The 20,815-nt window shown below is 45.3% G+C and overlaps 1 pseudogene; it reads left to right on the top strand.

The window, feature by feature from the left end:
- The window catches only part of LOC129858610 (PC3-like endoprotease variant B), a 148,677-nt pseudogene that overhangs the window by 32,697 nt on the left and 95,165 nt on the right, over positions 1–20,815 (top strand).

Here is a 20,815-nt window from a genome sequence, read left to right as displayed (position 1 = left end):
CGCAAACCACCTGCCTCTAATCAAGAGCCATACCAGGCAAACCGAAACCAACATAGAAACAGATAACATAGAATGCCCACCCAACCTCACGTCCTGACCAACTAACACACAAAAACTAACATAAATAGGTCAGGAACGTGACACACACAAGCTTGTGTAGGTTCATTTCTAAATGTAATCCATTACATTTACTAGTTACCTGTCCAAAATTTTAATCAGTAACGTAATTTTTGGGATTACCCGAATTCAGTAACGTAATATGATTACTTTAACTTGATTTTGGATTACTTTCCCCCTATGAGGCATTAGAAGAAGACAAAAACGAGCCATCAAACGTATTTGGTGTGCCATCATAGTGGTCTCTGACTTGTGGTTTGACTCGCTCAGGTGGAACAAACTTAAACTTGCGCCTTTTTTCAATATTGAATTGAATGCCATTGAGAAAAGAGAAAGGTGTCATAATGTATTTTTTTCAAACATCCTTTCTCAATTTAAAAGTAATCCAACAGGTAATCATCTAGTTTTTAAAAATTCTCTTTTTAAAAATTCTCTGTAATCTGTTTACAATATGTTTGCCGGGAACGTAACTGTTTACAGTTACAGTTTTTTTGTAATGAGATTTCATGTAACTCATTATGTAATCATTTACTCCACAACCCTACACCTAAGGCTGAACTGAACAACCAATCAATATAGCTGTGAGTTTTGATTGACATGTGAGTGTGTAATCTGACGCAGGTTGACGTTTATTGTCATGAATCTTGGCCTGGAGGCAGAACTGAGTGATTTCCGCTATACGGGCCAGCTGCAAAGTCAAAATTGTCTATACTTTTTGGTCTTAAAGATGAAATATGCAAAAATCGCTCCACCATTTCCTGGTTGCTAAAATTGTAATAATTTGCCTAATTTCAGTTTATATTACAAAACAAGAATCATTGTACCGTCTAAACCATTGTGAAATATATTTTCAATAACCAAAAATATTGTATTTTCAGCTGTTTGAAGCTGGTGTGCAAAACTGAAAGTAAAAGACACAAAAACCACATTTAAGAAGGGGAAGCATAGAAATAGCATACATAGAACAGATCTATCGCTTCTTAGACTTGTTTTCAATGAGAATGGCAGATCTATAACTCACATTTCTATGTGAATTTGGTCAGGTCACTCAAAAAGTTACATTTTGCAGCTTTAATTTAAGGTTAGGGTTAGGCATTAGGGTTAGCAGTCTGTGGGTTAGCAGGTTGGGGTTAAGGTAAGGGTTAGGTTTAGGTTTAAATCCTATTTTATGACTTTGTGGCCATGCCAGCTAGTGGGCACTCTGCAGACTTGCCTCCAGAACAACATTCATGACTAAAACACTAAACTGCTAATCTGACAGCCCTGTGGCTGAGGGGTGGGCTATGTCCCCAGTTCTGATGAACCATGGCAACGAATGATTGACAGGTCAGTTCTCAGGGGAAGATGGAGGGTAGAGAAAGAGACAAAGAAAGAAAGACTTTTCTCTTTTGGATGTGAGGTAATTCCAGGTTTCATATGCTCAGGCTAGAGAGGTTTATCCTGACTAAAATCTGTACATAATTCCTCTCTCTCCCCATCTCTTTCTCTCCATATTTCTCTCTTTCCTCTCTCCCTACCTCCTCTCTCTCTCTCTCTCTCCCTCTCTCGCTCTCTCGCTCTTTCGCTCTCTCGCTCACTCTCTCTCTCTCTCCCTCTCTCTCTCTCTCTCGCTCTCGATTTCTCTCTCTCTCTCTCGCTCTCGATTTCTCTCTCTCTCTCACTCTCTTTTATCTGTTCTGTTTAATCAGCCTCTAGTGGACATGGATATTGATTGAGGGTCAGTAATCTGCCCAGGGTTGGTAGCCTGCCAGGACCAGATGTGGTGTGTGTGTGTGTGTGTGTGTGTGTGTGTGTGTGTGTGTATGTGTGTGTGTGTGTATGTATCTGAATCTGATCTCATAGTGTGTGTTTGTCTACTCACTCACAGTTGGTCTACGTCTGTGTTCGGTATCCTGACAACAGTGTCACATGCACTTGTAACACACATACAGTCTATTCTAGGAACGCTCCTGTGTATCCAGTGTTGTTCTGTCAATGTGGTTCTCTCTGAAAGTTGTGTATTTCTGTATGAAAGGTGTGTTTGGGTGTTAGTGGAAGTGTATCTGCGCATGTGCATTTTGTGTTTGTGTGTGTGTGCGCGCGTGCATGTATATATGCAGTGGCGATTATAGCATGTAAATCTTGGTGGGGAAAAACGGTGACAAACGGTGCCCACAAACTGTTAGGGCCTACATAAAGCTGTCCCAACAGCAGTCCCAGCATCTTACCACTGCTACACCTGGCTATCAGTGTAGCCTTGTCTGGCAGGGAAACAGTTAATTCAGCCTCATTTACTGCCTTTAAAAAACTAAGCCGGTATGGCTGACTTGTTTAAACTAATGTGGTTTCTAATGACAATTGAGATGTGCAAACTATGGCATAAGGGGACGACAAGCGAATAAGTGGCAATCCATAATTTTGGTTATGACATTAATGAGCTAGTTAGGATGGACAAAGTCAATATAACTATTTGTTTAGCACTTTTGAAATGTACAGCGACAGAATTCAGAACATGGGCCATTCTTACAGTGTTCTCCCTGTACACCAAGTCAGAACCGTAGGATAAATAAAGGGGGCATATAAGCAGACAATGAAACCTCTAAAAATATTCAATGATTACATTTCTCTAAAACAGGTTATAAGCGACATGTGCACCACCAAGTCAGAACAGTATGCAAAATTAAGAGGGGTAAATTGACCAAATTATTAGGGTGAAGCACATGGGCTACTAATATCTTACTACACAACATACACGTATTATTGCTTTCTTATCTACAGTATACATATCTGTAGATATATACATATTACATAATTTTTTGCAGCAGCATACAAGACATTTTTGGACTCACCTTGTTGTGCTGAACAGGAAGGTGGAGCGGCGATCCTTCGTGGGCAAATTTTGTCATCAAAGTCTGGCACTCGGGATTTATGGTGCTTTCAAAACTACTGGAAACTCGGAAAAAACAAGGTCGAATCATGATGATGTCCTTGATCTTCAGGTTGTAGCTCTAGTCTAGAACGAGGCTGGATTTACAAGTCTGAGTTGGATGACCGTTCAAATGTATTTTGCCAGTCGGAGATTATTTATTTATTCCAGATTACATTTTATCTATAATTTATCTTCATTATTTATCTTCATATGACAAGGATTAAAAAGGATTTGTCAGTAGATTGTCGACTTGATTAATGATGATGACTGCTAGCTAAGATTTTTTAAGTATGATGTTGAAATGATCAGTCCAATCAAACCTACTGTACATATAACGTGATTTGACGTCATTCTATCTGTGGCCAATGACCTTGAGCCTTCTTGGATGGGCACTTCTAATGTAACTTTATGGCAGCACCCAAGGGGCTAGAATTGTCTAACTCTACCCTTAGACTTGGTGTCATGTGTCAATATGCAGTGGTTAGGACGGAGTCATGCGCAGGACACAGAACTGAGTAAAAGATGTACTTTACTCGAAAAGAAACAACAACATTTCCACGCAGGGAAAACACACCAGCTCACAGAAGTCTTGAACACTAAACAAAGAACAAACACGCACAAAACCATGTGGGAACTAGAGGGTTAAATAGGGAATACATTATAACGTAATGGGAATTAGGTGTGTACAATCAAGACAAAACAAATGGAAAAGAAACGTAGATCGGTGGCAGCTAGAAAGCCAGTGACGACGACCGCCGAACGCCGCCTGAACAAGGAGAGGCACCAACTTCGGGGGAAGTCGATTGGATTTGACGTTATGTCCCAATGAGTGACAGAACACTGAGCTAATCACGGCGCAACGCTCTGTATTTTCTGCTGGCTTGCCCCACCCCCACAGAAAGCACTGAGCTAGGCTGAAACACCTGCATTTTGGAGCTGCCTTACTCATGAAAACAAAATAGAGACCATGTTTGTATGTGGCTTTATTAACTCAATGATATATCTTTATTTTTTACATTGTTTGCAAACTGATATGTGACACGTATTAATGCCAAAATAACATGCAAACAGGCCCTGAATGACGGGTCGCCACTGTGTTTATGTGTGTGGGTTTGTATGTAAGTTACGTGTGTGTGTGTGTGTGTGTGTGTGTGTGTGTGTGTGTGTGTGTGTGTGTGTGTGTGTGTGTGTGTGTGTGTGTGTGTGTGTGTGTGTGTGTGTGTGTGTGTGTGTGTGTGTGTGTGTATGTGGATTTGTCTGTATGCGTGGAAGTGTGTGTGCACTTATTTCTGTGTGTGTGTGTGTGTGTGTGTGTGTGTGTGTGTGTGTGTGTGTGTGTGTGTGTGTGTGTGCATCCGCCCATATACTGAGTGCCGTCCCCCCAGTGTGCTGGTGGATTCCCCAGGGCCGGGCCTGCAATGGTGGACGCTGGCTCCATTCATCTGGCAGGCCTTTTCTTCTTCCACTACAAAGCAGTGCTGCTCCCCTGGCGCACACCCCCCCACAGAGCACTATTTATCTATTGTGTTTAGTTAGACTCATCTGAGCTGCTCTCCCTCGCTCTCTCTCTCGCTCTACATCTCTTTTTTGCTCTCTTCCCCATTTTTTCTCCTCTCACTCCATCCCTCCTCCCTCGCTCATTAACTTTCACTCTTTACCTCTATTTATCTCTCTCTCTCTCACCGTCTCTCCCTTTTTTCTCTTCTCCTCACTATATTTTCTCTCTCTCCACTCCACTTCTCTGTATGTCTCTCTCTTCCCCTCTCTCTTCGTTCTGAGAACAACAACAGAATAGAAACCTCTCAAAACACTCACTTTAAATATCAAATTGTCTTTGTGCATGTGAGGGAGTTTGACATTTTGGGGAAGGCTCTTGTTTGTTTTGTGCCCGTGTGGGTTCACGGTGTTTGTGTGTGTGTGACTGAATGGGCGCTGTGTGCTGGTTGTGGGTAGCGGAGAGGCTTATGGGTAGTTCTGCTCCTGGCTCTCTCTACTCTCTCTCCTCGCCACATGGGGTGTGTTATGGAGGCAGTTTTGATGTGTGGAGAGTAGGGCCTCCCTCGAGCGCTACCCTGAACCTTTTCAGCACTGTGTTTAGTCAAGGGGCTGTGAGGCTCGGGTATACACTCTCACACACACACTGAAGAAAACACACAAATGCACACGCATACATGGACGGACACACACACACGCACACACACACATGCACACAAAAATACACACACATTCCCCCCATTTGAATGACTGCATTTCTCCTCATCTCACCAACCCGCTTTTGTTCTCAACTTCTACGTAGCATGAGATTCAGTGGCCACTAAGGTAAGTTTTGTGATGCCTTTTGGTGGCAGAGTGTTGAACAGAAGAGGGTGAAAAGGCTTCCCTACCTGAATGGATTTAAATAGCACTACGGGAGTGAGTGATTTAAGGAGTGAGAGAGGAGAGGGAGTGAGCAGATGAGGGAGTAAGAAGTGGATTTAAATGACCATAAGTGAGGGACATGAACATATGATTAGTTATGTGATAGTACAGTAGTATAAACGTTTTGGTTCCAGGTAGAACCCTTTTAGGTTCCATGTAGAGCCCTCTGTAGAAAGGGTCGTTCATGGAACCCAAAATGGTTCTGCTTGGAACTAAAAAGTTTATACCTGGGACCAAAAAGGGTTCTTCAGAGTGTTCTCTTATGAGGACAGCAGTAGGAACCCTTTTAGGTGTTATCTTTTCTCTAAGAGTGTACAAGTTTCGTCTTATAGCTATTATCTATGTGACATATATATGACTATGATGTGTGTGTGTGTGTGTGACTGTGTTTTATTCTATATACCTGTGTTTATCTACAGTTCAACCATGGCCAATACAGCTCCAGTCCCTTTGACCTGAACGTGATGCCAGTGTGGAGCAGAAACATCACAGGGAATGGAGTGGTGGTCTGTAAAGGTTGTCAATGTCGTTCTCCTCCTCAGACGAGGAGGAGCATGGATCGGACCAAAATGAGGAGTAGGAGGTATTCATGATTTTAATGGCAAACCAACAAACACTACAAATTAACAAAACAACAAACGTGACTAACCTGCAACAGTCCTGTGTGGCCCAAACGCTAACACAGGAAACAAACACCCACAAAACACCAGTGAAACCCTGGCTGCCTTAGTATGACTCTCAATCAGAGACAAACGATACACACCTGTCTCTAATTGAGAATCATACCAGGCCGAACACAAAACCCCACATAGAAATAGAAAACATAGACGGCCCACCCAACACTCACGCCCTGACCAATAAAGACATATAAAACAAGAGAAAACAGGTCAGGAACGTGACATAACCCCCCCCTTAAGGTGCGAACTCCGGGCGCACCAGCACAAAGTCTAGGGGAGGGTCTGGGTGGGCATCTGACCACGGTGGTGGCTCAGGCTCTGGGCGAGGTCCCCACCCCACCATAGTCACTCCCCGCTTCCGTATCCCCCTCCCAATGACCACCCTCGAACTCAACCCACCAAAATGAAGGGGCAGCATCGGGATAAGGGCCAGCACCGGGATAAGGGGCAGCAGCTCCGGGATAAGGGGCAGCAGCTCCGGGATAAGGGGCAGCAGCTCCGGGATAAGGGGTAGCAGCTCCGGGAGAAGGGGCAGCAGCTCCGGGAGAAGGGGCAGCAGCTCCGGGAGAAGGGGCAGCAGCTCCGGGAGAAGGGGCAGCAGCTCCGGGAGAAGGGGCAGCAGCTCCGGGAGAAGGGGCAGCAGCTCCGGGAGAAGGGGCAGCAGCTCCGGGAGAAGGGGCAGCAGCTCCGGGAGAAGGGGCAGCAGCTCCGGGAGAAGGGCCAGCAGCTCCGGGAGAAGGGCCAGCAGCTCCGGGATAAGGGGCAGCAGCTCCGGGATAAGGGGCAGCAGCTCCGGGATAAGGGGCAGCTGCTCCGGGATAAGGGGCAGCAGCTCCGGGATAAGGGGCAGCAGCTCCAGACTGAGTGGCAGCTCATGACTGGAGGGCAGCTCATGACTGGAGGGCAGCTCATGACTGGAGGGCAGCTCATGACTGGAGGGCAGCTCATGCCTGGAGGGCAGCTCCTGACTGGCGGGCAGCTCCTGACTGGCGGGCGTCTCTGGCAGCTCCTGACTGGCGGGCGTCTCTAGCAGCTCCTGACTGACGGACGGCTCTACTGGCTCCTGACTGACGGGCGGCTCTAATGGCTCGTGGCAGACGGATGGCTCAGACGGCGCTGGGCAGACGGATGGCTCAGACGGCGCTGGGCAGACGGATGGCTCAGATGGCGCTGGGCAGACGGATGGCTCAGATGGCGCTGGGCAGACGGATGGCTCAGATGGCGCTGGGCAGACGGGCAGTTCAGGCACCGCTGGGCAGACGGCAGACTCTGGCCGGCTGAGACGCACTATAGGCCTGACGCGTGGTGCCGGAACTGGAGGTACCGGGCTGAGGGCACGCACCTCAGGGCGAGTGCGGGGAGGAGGAACAGGGCTCTGGTGATGCACTGGAAGCCTGGTGCGTGGTGTAGGCACTGGTGGTACTGGGCTGGGGCGGGAAGGTGGCGCCGGATATACCGGACCGTGAAGGAGGACACGCGCTCTTGAGCACCGAGCCTCTCCAACCTTACCAGGTTGAATGGTCCCCGTAGCCCTGCCAGTGCGGCGAGGTGGAATAGCCCGCACTGGGCTATGCAGGCGAACCGGGGACACCACCTGTAAGGCTGGTGCCATGTACGCCGGCCCGAGGAGACGTACTGGAGGCCAGATACGTTGGGCCGGCTTCATGACATCCGGCTCGATGCCCAACCTAGCCCTCCCAGTGCGGCAAGGTGGAATAGCCCGCACTGGGCTAAGCACGCGTACTGGGGACACCGTGCGCTTTACCGCATAACACGGTGTCTGACCAGTACGACGCCCTCTCACTCCACGGTAAGCCCGGGGAGTTGGCTCAGGTATCCAACCCGGCTTCGCCACACTCCCCTTTAGCCCCCCCCCCCAATAAATTTTTGGGTGAGCCTCTCGGGTTTCCAGCCACTCTGCCTTGCAAGCGCCTCATAATGCCGCCTCTCCGCTTTCGCTGCCTCCAGCTCCGCTTTGGGGTGGCGACACTCCACTGGCTGTGCCCAGGGTCCTTTACCGTCTAGGATCTCCTCCCAAGTCCATTCCTCTTCTCTCCATTGCTTTGGTTCTTGCCGTCCTTCTCCAATCCGCGTGGTCCTGGTTTGGTGGATGTTTCTGTAAAGGTTGTCAATGTCGTTCTCCTCCTCAGACGAGGAGGAGCATGGATCGGACCAAGATGCGGAGTAGGAGGTATTCATGATTTTAATGGCAAACCAACAAACACTACAAATTAACAAAACAACAAACGTGACTAACCTGCAACAGTCCTGTGTGGCCCAAACGCTAACACAGGAAACAAACACCCACAAAACACCAGTGAAACCCTGGCTGCCTTAGTATGACTCTCAATCAGAGACAAACGATACACACCTGTCTCTAATTGAGAATCATACCAGGCCGAACACAAAACCCCACATAGAAATAGAAAACATAGACTGCCCACCCAACACTCACGCCCTGACCAATAAAGACATATAAAACAAGAGAAAACAGGTCAGGAACGTGACATGGTCAGCATCGTCGATGACGGTAAAGTCACGATCAATCCAATACAAGACGGGGCCACGTTAAGCAGCGCACAATTTCTACAGATAGAAATGAATAACATAGAACAAACATGCCTCTATGACACATAGAATAAGGAATCATCAACTCCATTCATGACATTTATATCTGCAAGTTCCACAGCCATTGCCTACTGAACGTGGCTCAGCCATGCAGGGCAGAGACAAGGGCATTTTGTTCTGTATTAATGAACATCATTATTTATTTGTTTGTATATTAATCTCCTCTCCTGTGGATTCTCTGCCTTCATTAACATAATAAGGGGTCGAAAAAAATTAGCATTATTGTATTAGCTAAGGACTAATACCAGGTGTTTCAGATGTGTATATTTATACGTCCACATCTGTTTTTATAATAGGAGGAGAGGATAGTGTAAGTAGTTTATTCGAGAAGATGTGTAGAAAGTGTGAAGGGGTGAGTCAGGGAGTCAGTGTAAAAGTTGTGTGTATCTTATCCCATCCGCCTCTTCTTCTGTTGGAATGGAGTGGTGTTATTTAGCCAAGCCAGCCAATCAGAGTGGCTGGTACTGGTCGCCTCTCAGTCACAGCAGCGCAATAAGGATACCTTTCACTACGATTAGTGGAATATCTGGCAACAAGGGAAATGAAAGGACAGCATCTTCTGGGCTCATTCATCAAGAACTAATTAAGGCCTGGGTACACTCAAGTGCTGATAGAAATGGAGAAGTGTGTGTGTGTGTGTGTGTGTGTGTGTGTGTGTGTGTGTGTGTGTGTGTGTGTGTGTGTGTGTGTGTGTGTGTGTGTGTGTGTGTGTGTGTGTGTGTGTGTGTGTGTGCGTGCGTGCGTGCGTGCGTGCGTGCGTGCGTGCGTGCGTGCGTGCGTGCGTGTGTGTTTGCGCATGTGTGTAGCTGAATTGTGCTGTGTGAGATTTGTTTTCCACAAGGAAGTGGCTCCGTGTCATGGCAGGGCTGCTGTAGGCGGACGACTCCTGTCTTCTCTGCATACTGAGAGATGGAGAAAGAGAGAGAGAGAGTTGCAGCGAGAGAGAAGCAGAGAGAGAGAGAGAGAGAGAGAGAGAGAGAGAGAGAGAGAGAGAGAGAGAGAGAGAGAGAAGGATGCTGAGAGGGAGTGAGTGAGAGAGGGCGAGAGAAAGGGATACAGAGAAAGAGAGAGAGGGAGAGATTAAGCATAGAGAAAATGAAAAAGAACAAGGAGAGCGAGTGAGAGAGGGTGAAAGAAAACAATAGAGGAAGAGAGAGAGAGTATTAGACCTGCACCACTGACTCTCCTTTGAGGCCATTGTTCTATGTTCCACCTCTCTGTATTGATTCCACCAAGCATGAATTCTCCCTCCATCTTTCTCTCTTTTCTCTCTGTTCTTAATCTCTCTTTATTCCTTCCTTCCTTCTTTCATTTTGTTTCTGCCAAGCTGTCATCTTACCTTTCTCTAAATGCACTCCTCTCTATCTCTCTCGCGGTCTCTCTCTATCCCCCTCTCTCTTTCTCCCTCTCCCTATCTCTCTAGTATGTCTGAGAGTCAGACTCAGAGACCTGAAGGATCATGTACACACACATCACCTTTAGCCACCTTTAAATCAATGCTTATTGATTTTAATAGCGAAGGTGCCCACCTCTTCTCATTCCTTCCGTTCCTCCCTCCTCTATCTCCATCCTTCTCTTTTAGATGTAATGTAATCAGAGCCTGAGACTATTCTTGCACAGAGCTCTATCAAATGTACCCCGCCACCTCCAATCTGGGAATGTGCTACATGTGTGTGTGTGTGTGCGTGTGCGTGTGCGTGTGCGTGTACGTGTGCCTGTGCGTGTGTGTGTGTGTGTGTGTGTCGCATGCGCATGTGCCTGTGTGTGTGTGTGTGTGTGTGTGTGTGTGTGTGTGTGTGTGTGTGTGTGTGTGTGTGTGTGTGTGTGTGTGTGTGTGTGTGTGTGTGTGTGTGTGTGTGTGTTTGTCTGAGTGTGTGTTTCAACCACTCACAATTGTTTTATACTGCAACATTATATTATAAAAATAGTATGATACTTTATATCAATATTTTACTTATTCTAATTATTGTACTGTATGTCATGGATTATCTACTAAAAAACTTGACTTTTCATCATTTGATTCAATCTGAATGTTTGTATTTAGTGGCTCAAACCTAGACAGACGTTAATTAAAAACAGTGAGAATGGGCATTGGTCTGAAAAAAAAAGAAAGAAATTCACATGGGCACCACAAAGCCTATTCCACCCATGCTCTACCAAGGTTTTCCAGCGCCCAGCTTTGACCTACCACAGTAGCTAAGTTGGTATTGTACTTCAAACTATGTGTAGGCATGTTGCTTAGGATTCAAACCTTCTCAAACAGCCTAATTCATACTCTTAGCAGAGGTGCTTCCACAATAATGTGATTTGTACCTCATACAAGGTAAAGTATTGGATTCTTCACACACCCCAGTAAGACATTATTCCATTACGCTACATTTTCATACTTTTTCAAATTAAAATAAAAGCAAGCTTTGCTTTTATACTTACAAGACCATCAGGCTTGATTGAGCTGTTTTGTATTGTAGTAACGTGCCTCATGCCTGTATTTCCTTTAGTCTTTATTTTAGCAATACGTGTCATAGAACAAATCGAATCAGTAGGTGCCCAACATAACAACAGTTGGTGGTGTGTTGGACACAGCAGCTCAGATAGATAGAGTCGGTCTGTGTTCCTGATTTCTGTAACTGTTAGCTGACCTGTGTAATATTGAATTAAGCTCAGAATCACTTGTGTTTCCAACATGCTCCGGTTTAACAATTGCTGTGCTGATCAATGGACAGTTCATTGCCTCTCTGTCAAAATAACGTGCCGCTTAATGAAGTGATGTTTGTATTTGTATTTCTTTCTGCAATAAAGATGGTAATGCAACAATAATTCACATTTAAAATAAGCCTATATCAAAAATATATACAGCCAAACGTAACATATGATACTAATTTCAGTGTCCCGTATTTACTTGAACTATGTTACGTCTAATCTATGAGACCAGGTTGGCACACAGCGTGTCACGCAAGCAATGATTCTGATGTTGTTGTACCCCGATGCACCGTGTGCAGCCCCCTGACTACTTTTTACTTGTGTTTGGCAATTTCAGATTTTCTGTGAACACACTGAAAAGTCATTTGAAACTGTGTTGATCAGTCAGCACAAATGTGGAGAATAAGACAAGACAAGACGGCAGGAGAGAAAGTGTATGCCAGATCTGGAATTTATTCTACACATGTTTGAAACAGTTCTTGATTAACCTCAGCTTGAATACCAACATATAGCTAGCTATATACAGCCTTAGTATGTTCACTTACACTTCCATGACTGGCAGCATGGTGCAAGCAGCTGCGTTGTTACAGAGCAACCGACCTGGTCTTATTGAATTCTGAGCTTCGGCTAAAGAAGATGTCAGCATTGTCAGAAATGCTACAAAAAGGTAGCACATCGTTGGTTATTTAAACAGACGGAAATGTGCATGTGAAAGCGATAAATTATAAATGTAATAAAAACTGTTCCACCTACAAAATGAGTCAATCTGGCATTGTTTAAGTCACTTTGTGGACGCTATAGTCTCGTTTAAATTAGACGTCTAGAATTTGAGCTAGGTAGGCACCAGAAATACTCTTAAAACTCAATTTCTAACGACCCTGTTACAAAATCTGATATGTGTTTTTCGGGTAACGGACAGGACGGCTCATGACGAGAAGCGGGGAGTGTGTTGTGTACCTCCAATCAAGTTGATCGAGATTGGTGTCATATTGGCTTAGATATGATGGTAGGGAGATTTAAATGTAACACTGAGCTTCAACCAGTGCCTATATATTGTTATTATAATACACGGTAATAGACGATCTACGAAACTAAAAGTCCTTGGTCAATCACGTGAAAGGAGAGGGAACTTCATAAAAGGCAAAAAACACAATTCTTCACGTCCAATGCACTGCACTTCAACATCAACGGAAGTCATTTAGTCATGTTATGATGATCATGAGAAGTGATCCATAGTGCTGGGCAGATTAATCAGCTAATGGTGATGCCCCGCCATCCCAGAGTGTCCCTGTCACCACACCGTCAACACTGATTGGCCACTGTTCATCTCACCCCTAGTGCACTCAAACATCCATTCCCTACATTACATTTACATTTACATTTAAGTCATTTAGCAGACGCTCTTATCCAGAGCGACTTACAAATTGGTGCATTCACCTACCTTCCATACACCACTGTCCTTGCATGTCATTGGAACAGAGATAATAGGAACTCAGTTGGATGGAGAAAGGCTGCAGAGGTGACATGTTATCTCAAATCAAATCACATTTTATTTGCCACATGCGCTGAATACAACATTACAGCATTACAGTGAAATGCTTACTTACAAGCCCTTAACCAACAATGCAATTTTAAGAAAAATACCTTCAAAAATATGAAGTAAAATTGACAAATAATTAAAGAGCAGCAGTAAAATAACAATAGGCGATATAGACAGGGGGTACCGGTACAGAGTCAATGTGAGGGGGCACCGGTGTTGAGGTAATTGAGGTAATATGTACATGTAGGTAGAGTTATTAGAGTAGAGTTATAAGTGACTGCATAGATAATAACAGAGAGTAGCAGCAGCGTAGAAGAGGGGGAGGGAAAGCAAATAGTCTGGGTAGCCATTTGATTAGATGTTCATGAGTCTTATGGCTTGGGGTAGAAGCTGTTTAGAAGCCTCTTGGACCTAGACTTGGCGCTCCGGTACTGCGTGCCGTGTGGTAGCAGAGAGAACAGTCTATGACTAGGGTGACTGAGGGGGAGTAGGTTTTTGTCGTGCCCTCTTCACGACTGTCTTGGTATGCTTGGACCATGCTAGTTTGTTGGTGATGTGGACGCCAAGGAACTTGAAGCTCTCAACCTGCTCCACTACAGCCCCGTCGATGAGAATGGGGGCTTGCTCGTTCCTCCTTTTCCTGTAGTCCACAATCATCTCCTTTGAGTTGATCACGTTGAGGGAGAGGTTGTTGTCCTGGCACAACACGGCCAGGTCTCTGACCTCCCTATAGGCTGTCTCATCGTTGTCGGTGATCAGGCCTACCACTGTTGTGTCATCGGCAAACTTAATGATGGTGTTTGGAGTTGTGCCTGGCCACGCAGTCATGCGTGAACAGGGAGTACAGGAGGGGACTGAGCACGCACACCCGAGGGGCCCCCGTGTTGAGGATCAGCGTGGCGGATGTGTTGTTACCTACCCTTACCACCTGGGGGCGGCCAGTCAGGAAGTCCAGGATCCAGTTGCAGAGGGAGGGGTTTAGTTCCAGGGTCCTGTGTATAGGTGGGTGTTTGCTTGTATTTCAGAGGTACAGTATTTGAGACCAATATTCCTAAGTGATCTTGACCTAGTAGACATAACACTGTTATTAGCATTCACAGACTCTTACGAAGTGTCATGGAGCAATCAACACGTTCTAACGTCATGGCACGATACGGTATAACACCATTTACAGAGGCTTACGTAGAAGCACTGTATATTGTGTATTGTATTGCCATACCGCCTTAGCTAATTGAAGTAATATACAGTAGGTATACATTACTTACATGACAAGCATTTATATGGTCACCTAGGGGTTAGTAGTGACTTAAAGTATTAGTAGTATGATGCATCTGTAGTGCTGCTAGTTAATTGACTCATGCAATGATAGCAATGCAATAATAAAGACATCAATTTTTCCACATTTGATTTATTTAATTGCATCCTACTTTGTATTATTTCATGTCAAGGGCATATTTGTTGAATGTGTTTTATCCAAATGAGCCTTTTATATACAGTATATCCACATACAAGCATTTTGTGTCATAGTACCTGGGATTCCATAACAAAATTTGAGCATGACACGAGTGGAAATGGTTACAGGGTACAAGTCTTAACACTTTGTGTTTGTGGTCGTTTCTAAGTGTGTGTGTTTGTATGGCATGTAAGTGAGCTTTTGACTTCAGTTTAACCCATCCTTTAAAGGTGCGTGCGTGCGTATGCGCGTGTGTCTGTTTGTGTGTGTGTATGCTCGCGCACAGAGTATATATCCACTCTTGCGTCCATGTGTGTGAGTGCATGATTGCTCTTGTTATAGGGTTGAGATGTGTGTATGTGGGTAGCCTAGTTGTTTGGTATAAAATGACACTGTAAAAATCTTTCTGACAGGGGGAGTGACTGGAGTCAGCGCTTTTCCTCCCCCTTCTTCCTCCCCCCCTGCCCGCTGTTCAATCCATCCAGCCGCTGTCACGGCGGGGGAGCAGACAATCTATCAAGGCATCGGGAGGCATTCTCCTCACCTGCACCGCGCCTTTAATGAACAGCCAACGTGATCCCGGCTGACAAGCAGGAAATGGATGTAATAAAGATTGTTTCTGCATGCTCTTTGCATCCCTGATAAATCACCTCGCTGTGCAACAGATACGGGAGCCACATGGAAATTTGATTTCACACGGTGAGGCAGAGAGAGACGGGGCGAGAGAGAGAGAGTGGAGAGGGGAGAAAAAAAGAGCTGGCAGTGGCAGGGTCACTTTATATTTTTTGTTCTCTATAGCTGCGACGTGGGCGGTGGCGGTGGGGTGTATTGGTTCACTGGGACCCTCCCTGGCTCCTCTAGTCCTGCCGAGCGTTGCTGGTTCTGTGGTGCCCCCAGCGATCGGATGATGTTCCTCTGAGCGGCCTCCTCCACACCTACTGCTCAACCCTCTACACTTCTCACACATCACCTCTCACACCCACACACCTACCTTGCCCAAATCCTGTTGCACACATACTGTAGTCTCCCTCAGTAGGGTTCAGAGGGCATTGAGATCAGAAGGTCACTGTGACCACTCTTCTCTACGTACTGTACAGGCACTCCAACACCACCCACCCACACTCATCTGCCCTAACGTCCCTGGTTCCCTCGAGACTTTGAATATGGCTTGTGAGATTACTAGTACTCTAACAGTAGAGAATGCAGGGAGGGGACAAAGTGGGAGGATAGGAGAGAGGAGGGGACAGCAAGAGAATGATTATAAGAGTAAGATAGAGGGAGTGATGGGGCAAAAGCAAATGCTGGAGGATGGAAAGGGGGTAGACTAAAAGGGATTGAGGGAGAGACAGGGAGACGCAGATACGTATAGAGTGGGCAATTTATGATTTAATCTAATGCAGCCCAGGTCTGCTGTAACTCACCACAGCAGAAACAGAGAGAGAGAGAGCAGGAGGGAGAGAGAGGGGGGGCTAGAGAAAGGGATAGTGAGAGACATTAACCTTTCCTCAGAGAGAGGCAAACTGTTTTATCTGACTACACTCTTAGAAAAAATTATTTGGCTGTCCTCATAGGAGAACCCTTTGAATAACCCTTTTTGGTTCCAGCTAGAACCCTTTTAGTTCCAGGTAGAACCCTTTTGGACCCTTTCCACAGAGGGTTTTTACGCAGAACCAAAAAGGGCTCTCCCTGGAATCAAAAAGGGTTCTCCTATGGGGACAACTGAATTACCCTTTTGGAACCCTTTTTTCTAAGTATACCATCCACCCCTCGTAAACCTTGGCTTTCCGCTCCTCTCCTTTCCTATAATACCCTCTCCCTCTCTGCCTCCTCATCCTGTCACGATCGTCCATGGGTGAGAGAGAGGACCAAGGGGCAGCGTGTGGAAAATACATCTTCTTTTATTTAGAAGAGAGAAAACACGAAACGAACAATATACATAAACTGAAACAAAACAACAAACGACCGCGAAGCTACAAACGTTAGTGCACACACAAGCTACAAACGTTCAACATAGACAATTACCCACAAACACCTAAAGCCCATGGCTGCCTTAAATATGGCTCCCAATCAGAGACAACAATAAACAGCTGTCTCTGATTGAGAACCAAATCAGGCAACCATAGACTTTCCTAAACACCTACACTGAACACTACCCCATACCTACTACAAAACCCCCTAAACAATACACACAACCTAAACTAGACAAAACACACAAACATTCCCCATGTTACACCCTGACCTAACTAAACTAATAAAGAAAACAAAGAATACTAAGGCCAGGGCGTGACACATCCACCCTTCTCCACCTCCACAACCACCTCACCCAACATAGAACCTCGCCCTCCATATGCCTAAAGTAGCTGTGTGTGTGGCAGTCTTTCACAACACCCTACAGTCAATTAATGCATTTTCAGAATGACTTACGGCCAGCCTCTTTGGTCTCAAGACAAGTCTTCATTATCATTGTACTGAATGAACCAATGACTTCCAATCACAACATAAGGAATGAGCCAATGAGATTGAGTAAGATGGTGGCTGAGAGGCCTACTTGCCTCTCTCTCTCTCTCACTGGGACTTGTATGTATGTATTTGTATTTTGTGTATCTCTCTAGAGAAACATTAGCTAGGATCTATATTGGTTTGGTGGCTGCCCCCTGTAATGGCGCAGGTATGGGTTATGTGACGTTGTCTCTCACCGCAGCGCTGTCTGCTGTGGACGGGGATGGTGGATAAACATCTGCCTCTGATTCCAAAGTTTGAATCCAGTGATATAAAGTTGTTTTTGATATTTTAGTTTTAAGCCTATTCCAAACCTTAACTGTTACCTTAACCATTTGGAGTTATTGTCTGAACTTAACCCTAACCTTAACCATTTGGAGTTATTGTCTGAACTTAACCCTAACCTTAACCATTTGGAGTTATTGTCTGAACTTAACCCTAACCTTAACCATTTGGAGTTATTGTCTGAACTTAACCCTAACCTTAAACATTTGGAGTTAAAGCCTAAACGTAACCTTATTTAACCCCCCCCCCCCCCCAAATCACGCCACCACTACTACACACAACAGTATATAACCACTACCTGTTTAGGCTGCCCCCGCGCTCATTTGCATGAAATAAGATGGAAATGCAGCCCTTATTTATGCCAACAGAAATGGAGTGTTATTAAGGGCACCATTGTGCAACAGCGACGGTTGCACTGAGAATACATTACAGAGGCTATTTCTGGAGAGGCTCCAGCCACGCAGAGGGTAATGCTTTACTCCAGGTGCCAGGGCTCTGTGTGTGTGTGCGTGCGTGTGTGTGTGTGTGTGTGTGTGTGTGTGTGTGTGTGTGTGTGTGTGTGTGTGTGTGTGTGTGTGTGTGTGTGTGTGTGTGTGTGTGTGTGTGTGTGTGTGTGTGTGTGTGTGTGTGTGTGTGTGTGTGGGTAGGAGAGTGAGTGCATGTGTGTATGTATGTGCATGTGATGGGCTGTGTGGGTGGGTAAGTAGGTGCGTGTGTGCGTATTTTTTGTGATTGTCAGTGATGGAGAGGTTACCAGTGATTGACAGTGTACGCGGCCACTGCTGTATAACAGTTTGTGAGCTGTGAGTTGAGGTGAGAGGCAGGTAGAGCCACAGTAGTACTCTCCATCTGTCTACTGGGCTGTGCAGCACGGTGTAGTTAGAAATGATCCTGTGTCAGATTCTATTCTTAATCCTACAATTATTAAGGTTATAACCAAAGAGGAAATCTGGTCTTAGACCAGTTTATCATACTAACATATTCCCTCTAGAGTAACCCTGTTGGCCAGCCAGTAGCCTCAGTCTGACCTGTTGCCAGACCAGTCACCCCTGACCTCAGTTCACCCAAACCTGAACCTGCTCCCCACTGATCCCCCTCTCTGACCTCTGACCTTTGCACTGGCTAGGCGCCGTCACTTGACCACGACTTCCCTGGGTAAATATTATCAACTGCAAGCAGCTGCACGGGAGCAGAGACAAAGGACAAAGGGAGAGGGGGAGATATGTGTGTTCGTGCGTGTGTGTTTCAGAGAGGTTTAGCATCTTATTTAATGCTGTGCTGGGGGTGGGGGAAGCCACCTGGGTGTGTGTGCTGTGATGTAGGGATTGAGTGAGTGAGTGAGAGCGAGAGAGAGAGACTGATTTGTGGACATGCTGCCTTTTTACAGGCCTTGTAATGGAGTTTATTAGCATGTGAGTAGCAGCAGGGGAGCATATGTAATCTGTCCTGTGCAAGGGTGGCCATTTTGAATACAGGATGGTAAAACAAAAGCAAAACAAGCTTGAGTCCATTAAGTGAAAATCTTTCCTAGCTGAATGAGTACGTGTGAATGGTATTATTCCCCTTGTCAAAGAGATATTTCATGTTATGTACTGATGGCTAGTGTAAATTATATTGTCAGATAGGTGTAGAGAAATAGGAGGTCTGTTCTACGAATGTGTCTACCCACTGAGCTGTGTAACTGTCCTCGCACAACAACATTTGTCATCCTATGTGTGTGTGTGTTTGTGTTTTTGTGTGAGAGAGAAAGAGGGAGAGGGAGGGAGAGAAAGAGAAGGAGGGGGTGACAAGGACAGGAAAAGAGAGAGAGAGAGAGAGAGTGGGTAGCCAGAGACAGCTGTTGTGTCTTGGAAAATACAGATCAAATAAGCTAATATCAAGGCCTGTGCCGTCCCATAACTTCTCCATTCAAGCAGAGGCCAAACTGAGGTCACATTCTATTGATTCTTCCGTAGGCTTGTTGCAATATACCTTTCCACTGAACCCATGTAGACCTTTCCAGTATTAACATTGGAAGTATTTCTGAGCAACGTGCATTATGAGAACACTGTTTTTAGTGTGATATTTAACTCTATCTATATGTTATTCGACAATCTATGTCCATCATACAAGGGCAACATTACTTTAGAAAAACCCCGTTTTAAAAAACGATCCCTGTTTGTGATGGGCATTACCCAAACCAATAAGCCTAATGTGGTCATTTTGAGTTTGAGAGGCTCTTTAATTGTTGTGTTTGTGAGCGACCATGCGCGCGTGTGCAGTTGTGTGCATGTTTGAGTTTCAGTATGTGATTATATACATTAAGTGTTTATCAGTGTGTTTATCAGTGTGTGTGTGTGTGTGTGTGTGTGTGTGTGTGTGTGTGTGTGTGTGTGTGTGTGTAATATGTGTTTATCAGTGAGTGTGTGTGTGTGTGTGTGTGTAATATGTGTTTATCAGTGAGTGTGTGTGTGTGTGTGTGTGTGTGTGTGTGTGTGTGTGTGTGTGTGTGTGTGTGTGTGTGTGTGTGTGTGTGTGTGTGTGTGTGTGTGTGTGTGTGTGTGTGTGTGTGTGTGTGTGTGTGTAATATGTGTTTATCAGTGAGTGTGCGTACATGTGTGTTTATCAGCGTGTGTGTATTTGTGTTTATCAGCGTGTGTGTTTGTGTGTGCGTGGGTGATGGATCGCGCCCGCTCCGTGTTTACCTATCCCATGATTTCCTGTGCGTGCGGGTAACAAGTGGAGTTTGGCAGGATTAATGAGCGCGTGGGTGCTGAATGGATGTTTGGGGCAGTGTGGTGCTCCATCATGGTCCTAGCAGCCCAGAGCCCCCCAGAGCTTAGCCTCAGCCCCACCACCGCCAGCCGTCACAACCGCTAACGCTAGCTACCGCTCAGCCTGCTCTTAATTATGCATGCTTAGCAAAGTCCCATTAAACAAGCAGCAGCGCTAAACAAAGGCAAAGCATTCACATCCTTTACTTACTTAGAGCTGTGGTTTAAAGGACTTCTCCAGTAGGGGGGAAACGTAATGTTTGAAATCAAGGTACAGTCAATCAACGATAGTTAAAATCACAGTGTTCATTTACTCTACTGGGAGTTATCTTAAGCCTCAAGAGAGTGATATGCTCCCTTGAGTTAGTGTTGATAACTGGAGTTCATTGTGACCGAGTACTTTTAACTCCGTTAAGAATAACCAGAGACAGGGAGTCAAATCTATGGCGTTATCCACAGATGTGGGAGGGGCAGGTCAATTTTTTTTAATTGTTTGTTTCAATATTTGTGTTTTCGCATATTGATTGTTTTTGATCTCACACAAAGATAAGAAACATGCATTTTTGTAAAATAATCCATAAGGGGTTAGATTTATAGCAACCATTAGTCAAGTCAAATGTTATTGGTCACATGTGCCGAATACAACAGGTATAGACTTTAAAGTGAATGCTAACATACGAGCCCATTCCCAACAGTGCAGAGTTAAAAAGTAAGACAAATATTTGCCAAATTAAAAAGGAAATAGTAACACAATAAAACCAAAACAAGGCTATATACAAAGAGTAATACAGTATGTACATGTGAGGAGGGGTAAAAGTGACTAGGTAATCAGGATAT

Source organism: Salvelinus fontinalis, chromosome 6 (assembly GCF_029448725.1).
Source record: "Salvelinus fontinalis isolate EN_2023a chromosome 6, ASM2944872v1, whole genome shotgun sequence".
Lineage (NCBI taxonomy): Eukaryota > Metazoa > Chordata > Actinopteri > Salmoniformes > Salmonidae > Salvelinus > Salvelinus fontinalis.
Note: the sequence above shows the minus strand (reverse complement) of the source record. Positions and strands in the feature narration are given on the sequence as shown.